Source organism: Micromesistius poutassou (genome assembly GCF_964030765.1).
Source record: "Micromesistius poutassou genome assembly, chromosome: 24".
Classification (NCBI taxonomy): domain Eukaryota; kingdom Metazoa; phylum Chordata; class Actinopteri; order Gadiformes; family Gadidae; genus Micromesistius; species Micromesistius poutassou.
Window position 1 is genome coordinate 5,347,597 of NC_140294.1, and position 15,754 is coordinate 5,363,350.

Consider the following 15,754-nt stretch of genomic DNA (forward strand, 5'->3'; position numbering starts at 1 on the left):
TTATGGGATACGTTTTGATGGCAAATAAAAACTATGCTGTATTTTTCTGAATGAACCAGATAATCCCAAGAGAAGCTGCGTTAGCACAAATGATAAATAAACTCGTTTAGTTTTTCAGGATAAATATAGTCTTGACAACACGCTATGTGTGGTGGACGCCTAGTGGTCCTTTTGAATTTGTATAGGCTGAGGCTGTTCTCGCTGTTAAACCGCCAAGCAGAGCGTCGTGTCTGGGAAGGTGGCCTCTAGGCCTGACCATGTGTGGGTATCGCTTCTCGGCCTTTTGGCTAAGATCAAGTGTAGTATCTGTTCTTATCAGTTTAATATCTGATACGTCCCCTACCCGGGGACCATATATTAAATTGATTTTTGGAACTTGGAGATGGAAAAGGGGCTTGCTCCGTCCACTCCACGCATCGACCTGGTATTGCAGTACCTCCAGGACCGGTGCACCCTCCTATGACTGTTCAAATCAAAAGGCATCTCCTGCTGATGCTACACCCGTCCGCGTTTGAGACAACAAAGTGACATGGATCATTTACAGTTTAAACGTGCGTATGAAAACGCACCATGAACATTTATTCCAACGGGATTCTGTTATAGGCTATGTATATATTTATATAAACAATAATACATTGTAGTGTTCAAATAACTCTGATCTCCAGGTTTGCTGTCGTTTTGCTTCCACCCACGCTGATTTCAGATGCAAGTTAAAAACGTGTGATCGGTGGTCTACAGTGTCTATACAGTCTAGACGTGCAGGAATGTTGCCAACACTTTGTGTTCCAGTGTATCTCGTCCCTTTGCAGAATGCTTTGCAACCGTCCCCCACGGGAGCACGCGTGGGCAACGTGTAGCCACCCTGAACGCTCACAACTCATACTTACCTGGCAAGGGAGATACCATGATCAAGAAGGTGGTTCACCCATAGCGAGGCTCAGCCATTGCACTGAGGCTGTTGCTGACCCGTGCGAATTCCCCAAATGTGGGAATCTCGATTGCATAATTTCTGGTAGTGGGGGACTGCGTTCGCGCTCTCCCCTGATTATGTTGTTCTAAAGAAAAAACAGCTACGAATGCCTGCAATCGCACCCCAGGTGTTGGAGCGCTACGTTTCTTCAAACGTTTACACAAACGCATACGCAGTGTATTGCATTGCGTTTTTATACGGAGCTTTGAGTCTGGAATAACGTATTCCTTCATTCATCTATTCATTGTGGTATAACTAATCATTGTTTCTGTACAAGTGCGACCCCTGGCCCACTCCTAATGTGCTCCTGCGTATAAAAGCGTGTTTGGCGACGGGTAGAATTGCTTACGGCCATACCACCCTGAACACGCCCGATCTCGTCTGATCTCGGAAGCTAAGCAGGGTCGGGCCTGGTTAGTACTTGGATGGGAGACCGCCTGGGAATACCAGGTGCTGTAAGCTTTTTCTTTTCATCTCGAGCTTTTTGCCTGCAATTGTTTACCGTGGCCGGATCTTTACCGCCAACTGTTTGGGAGAATTGAAGCAACATACAGACACTGACAACGTCTCTCCAAAATCTTTTTGTGAAACACGCGGACAGTATAGTGAGACTGCCAGCAGGGAGCACCAGAGAGCTGCGACGAGAGCTCTACATTTCGACAACCTTCAGGCGCGCACACACACACACACACACGCGCACGCGCACACACACACACACACACACACACACACACACACACACACACACACAACAGAACATGATACCTGATATTATAACTTAGAGGATAGTGAAATATCAAAAACTATTCAATCGGATAATAATTGCGCTATCTGAGGATATTTGCCTACCTGTCGCTCATGAGGTCCGAGAAGAACTGAGCAGAATCTGGCTCTGTCCTGCTTATATTGCCTGTGAGTTCTGTTGGTAAGGCTGCCTGGGTTTGTGACGGCATAATGAGGAGAGCGTTCTTGGTCACCGGTTTATTCAGACGCGCCAGTGTGAGTTTATTGGGGCAGCGTAATGCATTCACTGCATGCTTTTCTGAATCAACGAGTTAAGTATCTCAGAATTATGGGATACGTTTTGATGGCAAATAAAAACGATGCTGTATTTTTCTGAATGAACCAGATAATCCCAAGAGAAGCTGCGTTAGCACAAATGATAAATAAACTCGTTTTTCAGGATAAATATAGTCTTGACAACACGCTATGTGTGGTGGACGCCTAGTGGTCCTTTTGAATTTGTATAGGCTGAGGCTGTTCTCGCTGTTAAACCGCCAAGCAGAGCGTCGTGTCTGGGAAGGTGGCCTCTAGGCCTGACCATGTGTGGGTATCGCTTCTCGGCCTTTTGGCTAAGATCAAGTGTAGTATCTGTTCTTATCAGTTTAATATCTGATACGTCCCCTACCCGGGGACCATATATTAAATTGATTTTTGGAACTTGGAGATGGAAAAGGGGCTTGCTCCGTCCACTCCACGCATCGACCTGGTATTGCAGTACCTCCAGGACCGGTGCACCCTCCTATGACTGTTCAAATCAAAAGGCATCTCCTGCTGATGCTACACCCGTCCGCGTTTGAGACAACAAAGTGACATGGATCATTTACAGTTTAAACGTGCGTATGAAAACGCACCATGAACATTTATTCCAACGGGATTCTGTTATAGGCTATGTATATATTTATATAAACAATAATACATTGTAGTGTTCAAATAACTCTGATCTCCAGGTTTGCTGTCGTTTTGCTTCCACCCACGCTGATTTCAGATGCAAGTTAAAAACGTGTGATCGGTGGTCTACAGTGTCTATACAGTCTAGACGTGCAGGAATGTTGCCAACACTTTGTGTTCCAGTGTATCTCGTCCCTTTGCAGAATGCTTTGCAACCGTCCCCCACGGGAGCACGCGTGGGCAACGTGTAGCCACCCTGAACGCTCAAAACTCATACTTACCTGGCAAGGGAGATACCATGATCAAGAAGGTGGTTCACCCATAGCGAGGCTCAGCCATTGCACTGAGGCTGTTGCTGACCCGTGCGAATTCCCCAAATGTGGGAATCTCGATTGCATAATTTCTGGTAGTGGGGGACTGCGTTCGCGCTCTCCCCTGATTATGTTGTTCTAAAGAAAAAACAGCTACGAATGCCTGCAATCGCACCCCAGGTGTTGGAGCGCTACGTTTCTTCAAACGTTTACACAAACGCATACGCAGTGTATTGCATTGCGTTTTTATACGGAGCTTTGAGTCTGGAATAACGTATTCCTTCATTCATCTATTCATTGTGGTATAACTAATCATTGTTTCTGTACAAGTGCGACCCCTGGCCCACTCCTAATGTGCTCCTGCGTATAAAAGCGTGTTTGGCGACGGGTAGAATTGCTTACGGCCATACCACCCTGAACACGCCCGATCTCGTCTGATCTCGGAAGCTAAGCAGGGTCGGGCCTGGTTAGTACTTGGATGGGAGACCGCCTGGGAATACCAGGTGCTGTAAGCTTTTTCTTTTCATCTCGAGCTTTTTGCCTGCAATTGTTTACCGTGGCCGGATCTTTACCGCCAACTGTTTGGGAGAATTGAAGCAACATACAGACACTGACAACGTCTCTCCAAAATCTTTTTGTGAAACACGCGGACAGTATAGTGAGACTGCCAGCAGGGAGCACCAGAGAGCTGCGACGAGAGCTCTACATTTCGACAACCTTCAGGCGCGCACACACACACACACACACGCGCACGCGCACACACACACACACAAACACGCGCACGCGCACACACACACACACACACACACACACACACACACACACACACACACACACACACACACACACACACACACACAGAACATGATACCTGATATTATAACTTAGAGGATAGTGAAATATCAAAAACTATTCAATCGGATAATAATTGCGCTATCTGAGGATATTTGCCTACCTGTCGCTCATGAGGTCCGAGAAGAACTGAGCAGAATCTGGCTCTGTCCTGCTTATATTGCCTGTGAGTTCTGTTGGTAAGGCTGCCTGGGTTTGTGACGGCATAATGAGGAGAGCGTTCTTGGTCACCGGTTTATTCAGACGCGCCAGTGTGAGTTTATTGGGGCAGCGTAATGCATTCACTGCATGCTTTTCTGAATCAACGAGTTAAGTATCTCAGAATTATGGGATACGTTTTGATGGCAAATAAAAACGATGCTGTATTTTTCTGAATGAACCAGATAATCCCAAGAGAAGCTGCGTTAGCACAAATGATAAATAAACTCGTTTTTCAGGATAAATATAGTCTTGACAACACGCTATGTGTGGTGGACGCCTAGTGGTCCTTTTGAATTTGTATAGGCTGAGGCTGTTCTCGCTGTTAAACCGCCAAGCAGAGCGTCGTGTCTGGGAAGGTGGCCTCTAGGCCTGACCATGTGTGGGTATCGCTTCTCGGCCTTTTGGCTAAGATCAAGTGTAGTATCTGTTCTTATCAGTTTAATATCTGATACGTCCCCTACCCGGGGACCATATATTAAATTGATTTTTGGAACTTGGAGATGGAAAAGGGGCTTGCTCCGTCCACTCCACGCATCGACCTGGTATTGCAGTACCTCCAGGACCGGTGCACCCTCCTATGACTGTTCAAATCAAAAGGCATCTCCTGCTGATGCTACACCCGTCCGCGTTTGAGACAACAAAGTGACATGGATCATTTACAGTTTAAACGTGCGTATGAAAACGCACCATGAACATTTATTCCAACGGGATTCTGTTATAGGCTATGTATATATTTATATAAACAATAATACATTGTAGTGTTCAAATAACTCTGATCTCCAGGTTTGCTGTCGTTTTGCTTCCACCCACGCTGATTTCAGATGCAAGTTAAAAACGTGTGATCGGTGGTCTACAGTGTCTATACAGTCTAGACGTGCAGGAATGTTGCCAACACTTTGTGTTCCAGTGTATCTCGTCCCTTTGCAGAATGCTTTGCAACCGTCCCCCACGGGAGCACGCGTGGGCAACGTGTAGCCACCCTGAACGCTCACAACTCATACTTACCTGGCAAGGGAGATACCATGATCAAGAAGGTGGTTCACCCATAGCGAGGCTCAGCCATTGCACTGAGGCTGTTGCTGACCCGTGCGAATTCCCCAAATGTGGGAATCTCGATTGCATAATTTCTGGTAGTGGGGGACTGCGTTCGCGCTCTCCCCTGATTATGTTGTTCTAAAGAAAAAACAGCTACGAATGCCTGCAATCGCACCCCAGGTGTTGGAGCGCTACGTTTCTTCAAACGTTTACACAAACGCATACGCAGTGTATTGCATTGCGTTTTTATACGGAGCTTTGAGTCTGGAATAACGTATTCCTTCATTCATCTATTCATTGTGGTATAACTAATCATTGTTTCTGTACAAGTGCGACCCCTGGCCCACTCCTAATGTGCTCCTGCGTATAAAAGCGTGTTTGGCGACGGGTAGAATTGCTTACGGCCATACCACCCTGAACACGCCCGATCTCGTCTGATCTCGGAAGCTAAGCAGGGTCGGGCCTGGTTAGTACTTGGATGGGAGACCGCCTGGGAATACCAGGTGCTGTAAGCTTTTTCTTTTCATCTCGAGCTTTTTGCCTGCAATTGTTTACCGTGGCCGGATCTTTACCGCCAACTGTTTGGGAGAATTGAAGCAACATACAGACACTGACAACGTCTCTCCAAAATCTTTTTGTGAAACACGCGGACAGTATAGTGAGACTGCCAGCAGGGAGCACCAGAGAGCTGCGACGAGAGCTCTACATTTCGACAACCTTCAGGCGCGCACACACACACACACACACACACGCGCACGCGCACACACACACACACACACACACACACACACACACACACACACACACACACACACAACAGAACATGATACCTGATATTATAACTTAGAGGATAGTGAAATATCAAAAACTATTCAATCGGATAATAATTGCGCTATCTGAGGATATTTGCCTACCTGTCGCTCATGAGGTCCGAGAAGAACTGAGCAGAATCTGGCTCTGTCCTGCTTATATTGCCTGTGAGTTCTGTTGGTAAGGCTGCCTGGGTTTGTGACGGCATAATGAGGAGAGCGTTCTTGGTCACCGGTTTATTCAGACGCGCCAGTGTGAGTTTATTGGGGCAGCGTAATGCATTCACTGCATGCTTTTCTGAATCAACGAGTTAAGTATCTCAGAATTATGGGATACGTTTTGATGGCAAATAAAAACGATGCTGTATTTTTCTGAATGAACCAGATAATCCCAAGAGAAGCTGCGTTAGCACAAATGATAAATAAACTCGTTTTTCAGGATAAATATAGTCTTGACAACACGCTATGTGTGGTGGACGCCTAGTGGTCCTTTTGAATTTGTATAGGCTGAGGCTGTTCTCGCTGTTAAACCGCCAAGCAGAGCGTCGTGTCTGGGAAGGTGGCCTCTAGGCCTGACCATGTGTGGGTATCGCTTCTCGGCCTTTTGGCTAAGATCAAGTGTAGTATCTGTTCTTATCAGTTTAATATCTGATACGTCCCCTACCCGGGGACCATATATTAAATTGATTTTTGGAACTTGGAGATGGAAAAGGGGCTTGCTCCGTCCACTCCACGCATCGACCTGGTATTGCAGTACCTCCAGGACCGGTGCACCCTCCTATGACTGTTCAAATCAAAAGGCATCTCCTGCTGATGCTACACCCGTCCGCGTTTGAGACAACAAAGTGACATGGATCATTTACAGTTTAAACGTGCGTATGAAAACGCACCATGAACATTTATTCCAACGGGATTCTGTTATAGGCTATGTATATATTTATATAAACAATAATACATTGTAGTGTTCAAATAACTCTGATCTCCAGGTTTGCTGTCGTTTTGCTTCCACCCACGCTGATTTCAGATGCAAGTTAAAAACGTGTGATCGGTGGTCTACAGTGTCTATACAGTCTAGACGTGCAGGAATGTTGCCAACACTTTGTGTTCCAGTGTATCTCGTCCCTTTGCAGAATGCTTTGCAACCGTCCCCCACGGGAGCACGCGTGGGCAACGTGTAGCCACCCTGAACGCTCACAACTCATACTTACCTGGCAAGGGAGATACCATGATCAAGAAGGTGGTTCACCCATAGCGAGGCTCAGCCATTGCACTGAGGCTGTTGCTGACCCGTGCGAATTCCCCAAATGTGGGAATCTCGATTGCATAATTTCTGGTAGTGGGGGACTGCGTTCGCGCTCTCCCCTGATTATGTTGTTCTAAAGAAAAAACAGCTACGAATGCCTGCAATCGCACCCCAGGTGTTGGAGCGCTACGTTTCTTCAAACGTTTACACAAACGCATACGCAGTGTATTGCATTGCGTTTTTATACGGAGCTTTGAGTCTGGAATAACGTATTCCTTCATTCATCTATTCATTGTGGTATAACTAATCATTGTTTCTGTACAAGTGCGACCCCTGGCCCACTCCTAATGTGCTCCTGCGTATAAAAGCGTGTTTGGCGACGGGTAGAATTGCTTACGGCCATACCACCCTGAACACGCCCGATCTCGTCTGATCTCGGAAGCTAAGCAGGGTCGGGCCTGGTTAGTACTTGGATGGGAGACCGCCTGGGAATACCAGGTGCTGTAAGCTTTTTCTTTTCATCTCGAGCTTTTTGCCTGCAATTGTTTACCGTGGCCGGATCTTTACCGCCAACTGTTTGGGAGAATTGAAGCAACATACAGACACTGACAACGTCTCTCCAAAATCTTTTTGTGAAACACGCGGACAGTATAGTGAGACTGCCAGCAGGGAGCACCAGAGAGCTGCGACGAGAGCTCTACATTTCGACAACCTTCAGGCGCGCACACACACACACACACACACGCGCACGCGCACACACACACACACACACACACACACACACACACACACACACACACAACAGAACATGATACCTGATATTATAACTTAGAGGATAGTGAAATATCAAAAACTATTCAATCGGATAATAATTGCGCTATCTGAGGATATTTGCCTACCTGTCGCTCATGAGGTCCGAGAAGAACTGAGCAGAATCTGGCTCTGTCCTGCTTATATTGCCTGTGAGTTCTGTTGGTAAGGCTGCCTGGGTTTGTGACGGCATAATGAGGAGAGCGTTCTTGGTCACCGGTTTATTCAGACGCGCCAGTGTGAGTTTATTGGGGCAGCGTAATGCATTCACTGCATGCTTTTCTGAATCAACGAGTTAAGTATCTCAGAATTATGGGATACGTTTTGATGGCAAATAAAAACGATGCTGTATTTTTCTGAATGAACCAGATAATCCCAAGAGAAGCTGCGTTAGCACAAATGATAAATAAACTCGTTTTTCAGGATAAATATAGTCTTGACAACACGCTATGTGTGGTGGACGCCTAGTGGTCCTTTTGAATTTGTATAGGCTGAGGCTGTTCTCGCTGTTAAACCGCCAAGCAGAGCGTCGTGTCTGGGAAGGTGGCCTCTAGGCCTGACCATGTGTGGGTATCGCTTCTCGGCCTTTTGGCTAAGATCAAGTGTAGTATCTGTTCTTATCAGTTTAATATCTGATACGTCCCCTACCCGGGGACCATATATTAAATTGATTTTTGGAACTTGGAGATGGAAAAGGGGCTTGCTCCGTCCACTCCACGCATCGACCTGGTATTGCAGTACCTCCAGGACCGGTGCACCCTCCTATGACTGTTCAAATCAAAAGGCATCTCCTGCTGATGCTACACCCGTCCGCGTTTGAGACAACAAAGTGACATGGATCATTTACAGTTTAAACGTGCGTATGAAAACGCACCATGAACATTTATTCCAACGGGATTCTGTTATAGGCTATGTATATATTTATATAAACAATAATACATTGTAGTGTTCAAATAACTCTGATCTCCAGGTTTGCTGTCGTTTTGCTTCCACCCACGCTGATTTCAGATGCAAGTTAAAAACGTGTGATCGGTGGTCTACAGTGTCTATACAGTCTAGACGTGCAGGAATGTTGCCAACACTTTGTGTTCCAGTGTATCTCGTCCCTTTGCAGAATGCTTTGCAACCGTCCCCCACGGGAGCACGCGTGGGCAACGTGTAGCCACCCTGAACGCTCACAACTCATACTTACCTGGCAAGGGAGATACCATGATCAAGAAGGTGGTTCACCCATAGCGAGGCTCAGCCATTGCACTGAGGCTGTTGCTGACCCGTGCGAATTCCCCAAATGTGGGAATCTCGATTGCATAATTTCTGGTAGTGGGGGACTGCGTTCGCGCTCTCCCCTGATTATGTTGTTCTAAAGAAAAAACAGCTACGAATGCCTGCAATCGCACCCCAGGTGTTGGAGCGCTACGTTTCTTCAAACGTTTACACAAACGCATACGCAGTGTATTGCATTGCGTTTTTATACGGAGCTTTGAGTCTGGAATAACGTATTCCTTCATTCATCTATTCATTGTGGTATAACTAATCATTGTTTCTGTACAAGTGCGACCCCTGGCCCACTCCTAATGTGCTCCTGCGTATAAAAGCGTGTTTGGCGACGGGTAGAATTGCTTACGGCCATACCACCCTGAACACGCCCGATCTCGTCTGATCTCGGAAGCTAAGCAGGGTCGGGCCTGGTTAGTACTTGGATGGGAGACCGCCTGGGAATACCAGGTGCTGTAAGCTTTTTCTTTTCATCTCGAGCTTTTTGCCTGCAATTGTTTACCGTGGCCGGATCTTTACCGCCAACTGTTTGGGAGAATTGAAGCAACATACAGACACTGACAACGTCTCTCCAAAATCTTTTTGTGAAACACGCGGACAGTATAGTGAGACTGCCAGCAGGGAGCACCAGAGAGCTGCGACGAGAGCTCTACATTTCGACAACCTTCAGGCGCGCACACACACACACACACACACGCGCACGCGCACACACACACACACACACACACACACACACACACACCACACACACACACACACACACACACACACACACACACACACACACACACACACACAACAGAACATGATACCTGATATTTAACTTAGAGGATAGTGAAATATCAAAAACTATTCAATCGGATAATAATTGCGCTATCTGAGGATATTTGCCTACCTGTCGCTCATGAGGTCCGAGAAGAACTGAGCAGAATCTGGCTCTGTCCTGCTTATATTGCCTGTGAGTTCTGTTGGTAAGGCTGCCTGGGTTTGTGACGGCATAATGAGGAGAGCGTTCTTGGTCACCGGTTTATTCAGACGCGCCAGTGTGAGTTTATTGGGGCAGCGTAATGCATTCACTGCATGCTTTTCTGAATCAACGAGTTAAGTATCTCAGAATTATGGGATACGTTTTAATGGCAAATAAAAACGATGCTGTATTTTTCTGAATGAACCAGATAATCCCAAGAGAAGCTGCGTTAGCACAAATGATAAATAAACTCGTTTTTCAGGATAAATATAGTCTTGACAACACGCTATGTGTGGTGGACGCCTAGTGGTCCTTTTGAATTTGTATAGGCTGAGGCTGTTCTCGCTGTTAAACCGCCAAGCAGAGCGTCGTGTCTGGGAAGGTGGCCTCTAGGCCTGACCATGTGTGGGTATCGCTTCTCGGCCTTTTGGCTAAGATCAAGTGTAGTATCTGTTCTTATCAGTTTAATATCTGATACGTCCCCTACCCGGGGACCATATATTAAATTGATTTTTGGAACTTGGAGATGGAAAAGGGGCTTGCTCCGTCCACTCCACGCATCGACCTGGTATTGCAGTACCTCCAGGACCGGTGCACCCTCCTATGACTGTTCAAATCAAAAGGCATCTCCTGCTGATGCTACACCCGTCCGCGTTTGAGACAACAAAGTGACATGGATCATTTACAGTTTAAACGTGCGTATGAAAACGCACCATGAACATTTATTCCAACGGGATTCTGTTATAGGCTATGTATATATTTATATAAACAATAATACATTGTAGTGTTCAAATAACTCTGATCTCCAGGTTTGCTGTCGTTTTGCTTCCACCCACGCTGATTTCAGATGCAAGTTAAAAACGTGTGATCGGTGGTCTACAGCGTCTATACAGTCTAGACGTGCAGGAATGTTGCCAACACTTTGTGTTCCAGTGTATCTCGTCCCTTTGCAGAATGCTTTGCAACCGTCCCCCACGGGAGCACGCGTGGGCAACGTGTAGCCACCCTGAACGCTCACAACTCATACTTACCTGGCAAGGGAGATACCATGATCAAGAAGGTGGTTCACCCATAGCGAGGCTCAGCCATTGCACTGAGGCTGTTGCTGACCCGTGCGAATTCCCCAAATGTGGGAATCTCGATTGCATAATTTCTGGTAGTGGGGGACTGCGTTCGCGCTCTCCCCTGATTATGTTGTTCTAAAGAAAAAACAGCTACGAATGCCTGCAATCGCACCCCAGGTGTTGGAGCGCTACGTTTCTTCAAACGTTTACACAAACGCATACGCAGTGTATTGCATTGCGTTTTTATACGGAGCTTTGAGTCTGGAATAACGTATTCCTTCATTCATCTATTCATTGTGGTATAACTAATCATTGTTTCTGTACAAGTGCGACCCCTGGCCCACTCCTAATGTGCTCCTGCGTATAAAAGCGTGTTTGGCGACGGGTAGAATTGCTTACGGCCATACCACCCTGAACACGCCCGATCTCGTCTGATCTCGGAAGCTAAGCAGGGTCGGGCCTGGTTAGTACTTGGATGGGAGACCGCCTGGGAATACCAGGTGCTGTAAGCTTTTTCTTTTCATCTCGAGCTTTTTGCCTGCAATTGTTTACCGTGGCCGGATCTTTACCGCCAACTGTTTGGGAGAATTGAAGCAACATACAGACACTGACAACGTCTCTCCAAAATCTTTTTGTGAAACACGCGGACAGTATAGTGAGACTGCCAGCAGGGAGCACCAGAGAGCTGCGACGAGAGCTCTACATTTCGACAACCTTCAGGCGCGCACACACACACACACACACACGCGCACGCGCGCACACACACACACACACACACACACACACACACACACACACACACACACACACACAACAGAACATGATACCTGATATTATAACTTAGAGGATAGTGAAATATCAAAAACTATTCAATCGGATAATAATTGCGCTATCTGAGGATATTTGCCTACCTGTCGCTCATGAGGTCCGAGAAGAACTGAGCAGAATCTGGCTCTGTCCTGCTTATATTGCCTGTGAGTTCTGTTGGTAAGGCTGCCTGGGTTTGTGACGGCATAATGAGGAGAGCGTTCTTGGTCACCGGTTTATTCAGACGCGCCAGTGTGAGTTTATTGGGGCAGCGTAATGCATTCACTGCATGCTTTTCTGAATCAACGAGTTAAGTATCTCAGAATTATGGGATACGTTTTGATGGCAAATAAAAACGATGCTGTATTTTTCTGAATGAACCAGATAATCCCAAGAGAAGCTGCGTTAGCACAAATGATAAATAAACTCGTTTTTCAGGATAAATATAGTCTTGACAACACGCTATGTGTGGTGGACGCCTAGTGGTCCTTTTGAATTTGTATAGGCTGAGGCTGTTCTCGCTGTTAAACCGCCAAGCAGAGCGTCGTGTCTGGGAAGGTGGCCTCTAGGCCTGACCATGTGTGGGTATCGCTTCTCGGCCTTTTGGCTAAGATCAAGTGTAGTATCTGTTCTTATCAGTTTAATATCTGATACGTCCCCTACCCGGGGACCATATATTAAATTGATTTTTGGAACTTGGAGATGGAAAAGGGGCTTGCTCCGTCCACTCCACGCATCGACCTGGTATTGCAGTACCTCCAGGACCGGTGCACCCTCCTATGACTGTTCAAATCAAAAGGCATCTCCTGCTGATGCTACACCCGTCCGCGTTTGAGACAACAAAGTGACATGGATCATTTACAGTTTAAACGTGCGTATGAAAACGCACCATGAACATTTATTCCAACGGGATTCTGTTATAGGCTATGTATATATTTATATAAACAATAATACATTGTAGTGTTCAAATAACTCTGATCTCCAGGTTTGCTGTCGTTTTGCTTCCACCCACGCTGATTTCAGATGCAAGTTAAAAACGTGTGATCGGTGGTCTACAGTGTCTATACAGTCTAGACGTGCAGGAATGTTGCCAACACTTTGTGTTCCAGTGTATCTCGTCCCTTTGCAGAATGCTTTGCAACCGTCCCCCACGGGAGCACGCGTGGGCAACGTGTAGCCACCCTGAACGCTCACAACTCATACTTACCTGGCAAGGGAGATACCATGATCAAGAAGGTGGTTCACCCATAGCGAGGCTCAGCCATTGCACTGAGGCTGTTGCTGACCCGTGCGAATTCCCCAAATGTGGGAATCTCGATTGCATAATTTCTGGTAGTGGGGGACTGCGTTCGCGCTCTCCCCTGATTATGTTGTTCTAAAGAAAAAACAGCTACGAATGCCTGCAATCGCACCCCAGGTGTTGGAGCGCTACGTTTCTTCAAACGTTTACACAAACGCATACGCAGTGTATTGCATTGCGTTTTTATACGGAGCTTTGAGTCTGGAATAACGTATTCCTTCATTCATCTATTCATTGTGGTATAACTAATCATTGTTTCTGTACAAGTGCGACCCCTGGCCCACTCCTAATGTGCTCCTGCGTATAAAAGCGTGTTTGGCGACGGGTAGAATTGCTTACGGCCATACCACCCTGAACACGCCCGATCTCGTCTGATCTCGGAAGCTAAGCAGGGTCGGGCCTGGTTAGTACTTGGATGGGAGACCGCCTGGGAATACCAGGTGCTGTAAGCTTTTTCTTTTCATCTCGAGCTTTTTGCCTGCAATTGTTTACCGTGGCCGGATCTTTACCGCCAACTGTTTGGGAGAATTGAAGCAACATACAGACACTGACAACGTCTCTCCAAAATCTTTTTGTGAAACACGCGGACAGTATAGTGAGACTGCCAGCAGGGAGCACCAGAGAGCTGCGACGAGAGCTCTACATTTCGACAACCTTCAGGCGCGCACACACACACACACACACACGCGCACGCGCACACACACACACACACACACACACACACACACACACACACACACACACACACACACACACACACACACACACACACACACACACACACACACACACAACAGAACATGATACCTGATATTATAACTTAGAGGATAGTGAAATATCAAAAACTATTCAATCGGATAATAATTGCGCTATCTGAGGATATTTGCCTACCTGTCGCTCATGAGGTCCGAGAAGAACTGAGCAGAATCTGGCTCTGTCCTGCTTATATTGCCTGTGAGTTCTGTTGGTAAGGCTGCCTGGGTTTGTGACGGCATAATGAGGAGAGCGTTCTTGGTCACCGGTTTATTCAGACGCGCCAGTGTGAGTTTATTGGGGCAGCGTAATGCATTCACTGCATGCTTTTCTGAATCAACGAGTTAAGTATCTCAGAATTATGGGATACGTTTTAATGGCAAATAAAAACGATGCTGTATTTTTCTGAATGAACCAGATAATCCCAAGAGAAGCTGCGTTAGCACAAATGATAAATAAACTCGTTTTTCAGGATAAATATAGTCTTGACAACACGCTATGTGTGGTGGACGCCTAGTGGTCCTTTTGAATTTGTATAGGCTGAGGCTGTTCTCGCTGTTAAACCGCCAAGCAGAGCGTCGTGTCTGGGAAGGTGGCCTCTAGGCCTGACCATGTGTGGGTATCGCTTCTCGGCCTTTTGGCTAAGATCAAGTGTAGTATCTGTTCTTATCAGTTTAATATCTGATACGTCCCCTACCCGGGGACCATATATTAAATTGATTTTTGGAACTTGGAGATGGAAAAGGGGCTTGCTCCGTCCACTCCACGCATCGACCTGGTATTGCAGTACCTCCAGGACCGGTGCACCCTCCTATGTATGGCGAGTGAACAGTGCCAGGATTACCAGGAGAAGGATAACATCGTGTGAAATGCACGTGTGGAGAAGATACGTACGCCGCCGCCGTGGGGAGAGGATACGCACGCCGTCGCCATTATATATATATATATATATATATATATATATATATATATATATATATATATATATATATATTTATTTATTACCTTAACCACAACATTGTCTGGACCATGACCAAAAATAAATAAATAACTAAATATATATATACATATATATATTTACTTATTTATTTTTGGTCATGGTCCAGACAATGTTGTGGTTAAGGTAATTGACTGTCACGCGAGAGACTGGGGTTCGATTCCCAGTCTATATATTTTTTTCTTTTTTATTATTATTTATTTTTTCTGGTATTAATATGTCCAAATACTTGTTGATGAATAAGTTGATGACATTTTATAAAAACCGTTAGTTTTTGTGTGTCAAAAAGACCAAAACTCTTAAGTTTTAGTTCAGGCGTTCTCACGGCGACGTAGGTTAGCAGGCGTCTTAGTGGCGACGAACTTCTTCAGATGTCCGTGAGTAGACGTACATTTTGTCTGAATTTCCTTATGTACGTCGCCGTGACACCGCCGCCGGTGGACGGAACTTCCATGCAGTCGCCGTGGCGTCGCTGCTGGTCTCTCGTCTGCAGTCCCAAATCAATCCCATACAAAATTTCACACGTTGTGACGGCGGCGTAGGGTTAGACTGCTCCTTCGCCTCTTCCTGGTTATCCTTAGGTTTGGCACTGTTCACTCGCCATACCTATGACTGTTCAAATCAAAAGGCATCTCCTGCTGATGCTACACCCGTCCGCGTTTGAGACAACAAAGTGACATGGATCATTT

General features: G+C 46.2%; 22 non-coding genes across 22 annotated transcripts; all 22 read left to right on the forward strand.

Moving 5' to 3' along the window:
• The first annotated feature begins 267 nt into the window (after nt 1-267).
• LOC311370453 (U2 spliceosomal RNA) lies at nt 268-458 on the forward strand. The gene has a single exon (XR_014640776.1). It is a non-coding gene; the product is annotated as a U2 spliceosomal RNA (small nuclear RNA).
• A 421-nt stretch (nt 459-879) lies between these two features.
• LOC311370237 (U1 spliceosomal RNA) lies at nt 880-1,044 on the forward strand. Its single transcript, XR_014640562.1, has one exon. It is a non-coding gene; the product is annotated as a U1 spliceosomal RNA (small nuclear RNA).
• A 269-nt stretch (nt 1,045-1,313) lies between these two features.
• On the forward strand, nt 1,314-1,432 carry LOC311370410 (5S ribosomal RNA). Its single transcript, XR_014640734.1, has one exon. It is a non-coding gene; the product is annotated as a 5S ribosomal RNA (ribosomal RNA).
• An 870-nt stretch (nt 1,433-2,302) lies between these two features.
• Nucleotides 2,303-2,493, forward strand: LOC311370454 (U2 spliceosomal RNA). Its single transcript, XR_014640777.1, has one exon. It is a non-coding gene; the product is annotated as a U2 spliceosomal RNA (small nuclear RNA).
• Nucleotides 2,494-2,914: 421 nt separating this feature from the next.
• Nucleotides 2,915-3,079, forward strand: LOC311370238 (U1 spliceosomal RNA). Its single transcript, XR_014640563.1, has one exon. It is a non-coding gene; the product is annotated as a U1 spliceosomal RNA (small nuclear RNA).
• Nucleotides 3,080-3,348: 269 nt separating this feature from the next.
• Nucleotides 3,349-3,467, forward strand: LOC311370422 (5S ribosomal RNA). Its single transcript, XR_014640745.1, has one exon. It is a non-coding gene; the product is annotated as a 5S ribosomal RNA (ribosomal RNA).
• Nucleotides 3,468-4,390: 923 nt separating this feature from the next.
• LOC311370455 (U2 spliceosomal RNA) lies at nt 4,391-4,581 on the forward strand. The gene has a single exon (XR_014640778.1). It is a non-coding gene; the product is annotated as a U2 spliceosomal RNA (small nuclear RNA).
• Nucleotides 4,582-5,002: 421 nt separating this feature from the next.
• LOC311370240 (U1 spliceosomal RNA) lies at nt 5,003-5,167 on the forward strand. Its single transcript, XR_014640565.1, has one exon. It is a non-coding gene; the product is annotated as a U1 spliceosomal RNA (small nuclear RNA).
• A 269-nt stretch (nt 5,168-5,436) lies between these two features.
• Nucleotides 5,437-5,555, forward strand: LOC311370435 (5S ribosomal RNA). Its single transcript, XR_014640758.1, has one exon. It is a non-coding gene; the product is annotated as a 5S ribosomal RNA (ribosomal RNA).
• Nucleotides 5,556-6,437: 882 nt separating this feature from the next.
• Nucleotides 6,438-6,628, forward strand: LOC311370457 (U2 spliceosomal RNA). The gene has a single exon (XR_014640780.1). It is a non-coding gene; the product is annotated as a U2 spliceosomal RNA (small nuclear RNA).
• A 421-nt stretch (nt 6,629-7,049) lies between these two features.
• LOC311370241 (U1 spliceosomal RNA) lies at nt 7,050-7,214 on the forward strand. The gene has a single exon (XR_014640566.1). It is a non-coding gene; the product is annotated as a U1 spliceosomal RNA (small nuclear RNA).
• A 269-nt stretch (nt 7,215-7,483) lies between these two features.
• LOC311370447 (5S ribosomal RNA) lies at nt 7,484-7,602 on the forward strand. The gene has a single exon (XR_014640770.1). It is a non-coding gene; the product is annotated as a 5S ribosomal RNA (ribosomal RNA).
• Nucleotides 7,603-8,474: 872 nt separating this feature from the next.
• LOC311370458 (U2 spliceosomal RNA) lies at nt 8,475-8,665 on the forward strand. The gene has a single exon (XR_014640781.1). It is a non-coding gene; the product is annotated as a U2 spliceosomal RNA (small nuclear RNA).
• Nucleotides 8,666-9,086: 421 nt separating this feature from the next.
• On the forward strand, nt 9,087-9,251 carry LOC311370242 (U1 spliceosomal RNA). The gene has a single exon (XR_014640567.1). It is a non-coding gene; the product is annotated as a U1 spliceosomal RNA (small nuclear RNA).
• Nucleotides 9,252-9,520: 269 nt separating this feature from the next.
• Nucleotides 9,521-9,639, forward strand: LOC311370459 (5S ribosomal RNA). Its single transcript, XR_014640782.1, has one exon. It is a non-coding gene; the product is annotated as a 5S ribosomal RNA (ribosomal RNA).
• A 916-nt stretch (nt 9,640-10,555) lies between these two features.
• On the forward strand, nt 10,556-10,746 carry LOC311370460 (U2 spliceosomal RNA). The gene has a single exon (XR_014640783.1). It is a non-coding gene; the product is annotated as a U2 spliceosomal RNA (small nuclear RNA).
• A 421-nt stretch (nt 10,747-11,167) lies between these two features.
• LOC311370243 (U1 spliceosomal RNA) lies at nt 11,168-11,332 on the forward strand. Its single transcript, XR_014640568.1, has one exon. It is a non-coding gene; the product is annotated as a U1 spliceosomal RNA (small nuclear RNA).
• Nucleotides 11,333-11,601: 269 nt separating this feature from the next.
• Nucleotides 11,602-11,720, forward strand: LOC311370472 (5S ribosomal RNA). Its single transcript, XR_014640795.1, has one exon. It is a non-coding gene; the product is annotated as a 5S ribosomal RNA (ribosomal RNA).
• Nucleotides 11,721-12,602: 882 nt separating this feature from the next.
• On the forward strand, nt 12,603-12,793 carry LOC311370461 (U2 spliceosomal RNA). Its single transcript, XR_014640784.1, has one exon. It is a non-coding gene; the product is annotated as a U2 spliceosomal RNA (small nuclear RNA).
• A 421-nt stretch (nt 12,794-13,214) lies between these two features.
• On the forward strand, nt 13,215-13,379 carry LOC311370244 (U1 spliceosomal RNA). Its single transcript, XR_014640569.1, has one exon. It is a non-coding gene; the product is annotated as a U1 spliceosomal RNA (small nuclear RNA).
• Nucleotides 13,380-13,648: 269 nt separating this feature from the next.
• LOC311370484 (5S ribosomal RNA) lies at nt 13,649-13,767 on the forward strand. Its single transcript, XR_014640807.1, has one exon. It is a non-coding gene; the product is annotated as a 5S ribosomal RNA (ribosomal RNA).
• Nucleotides 13,768-14,689: 922 nt separating this feature from the next.
• On the forward strand, nt 14,690-14,880 carry LOC311370462 (U2 spliceosomal RNA). Its single transcript, XR_014640785.1, has one exon. It is a non-coding gene; the product is annotated as a U2 spliceosomal RNA (small nuclear RNA).
• The last annotated feature ends 874 nt before the right edge of the window (nt 14,881-15,754 follow it).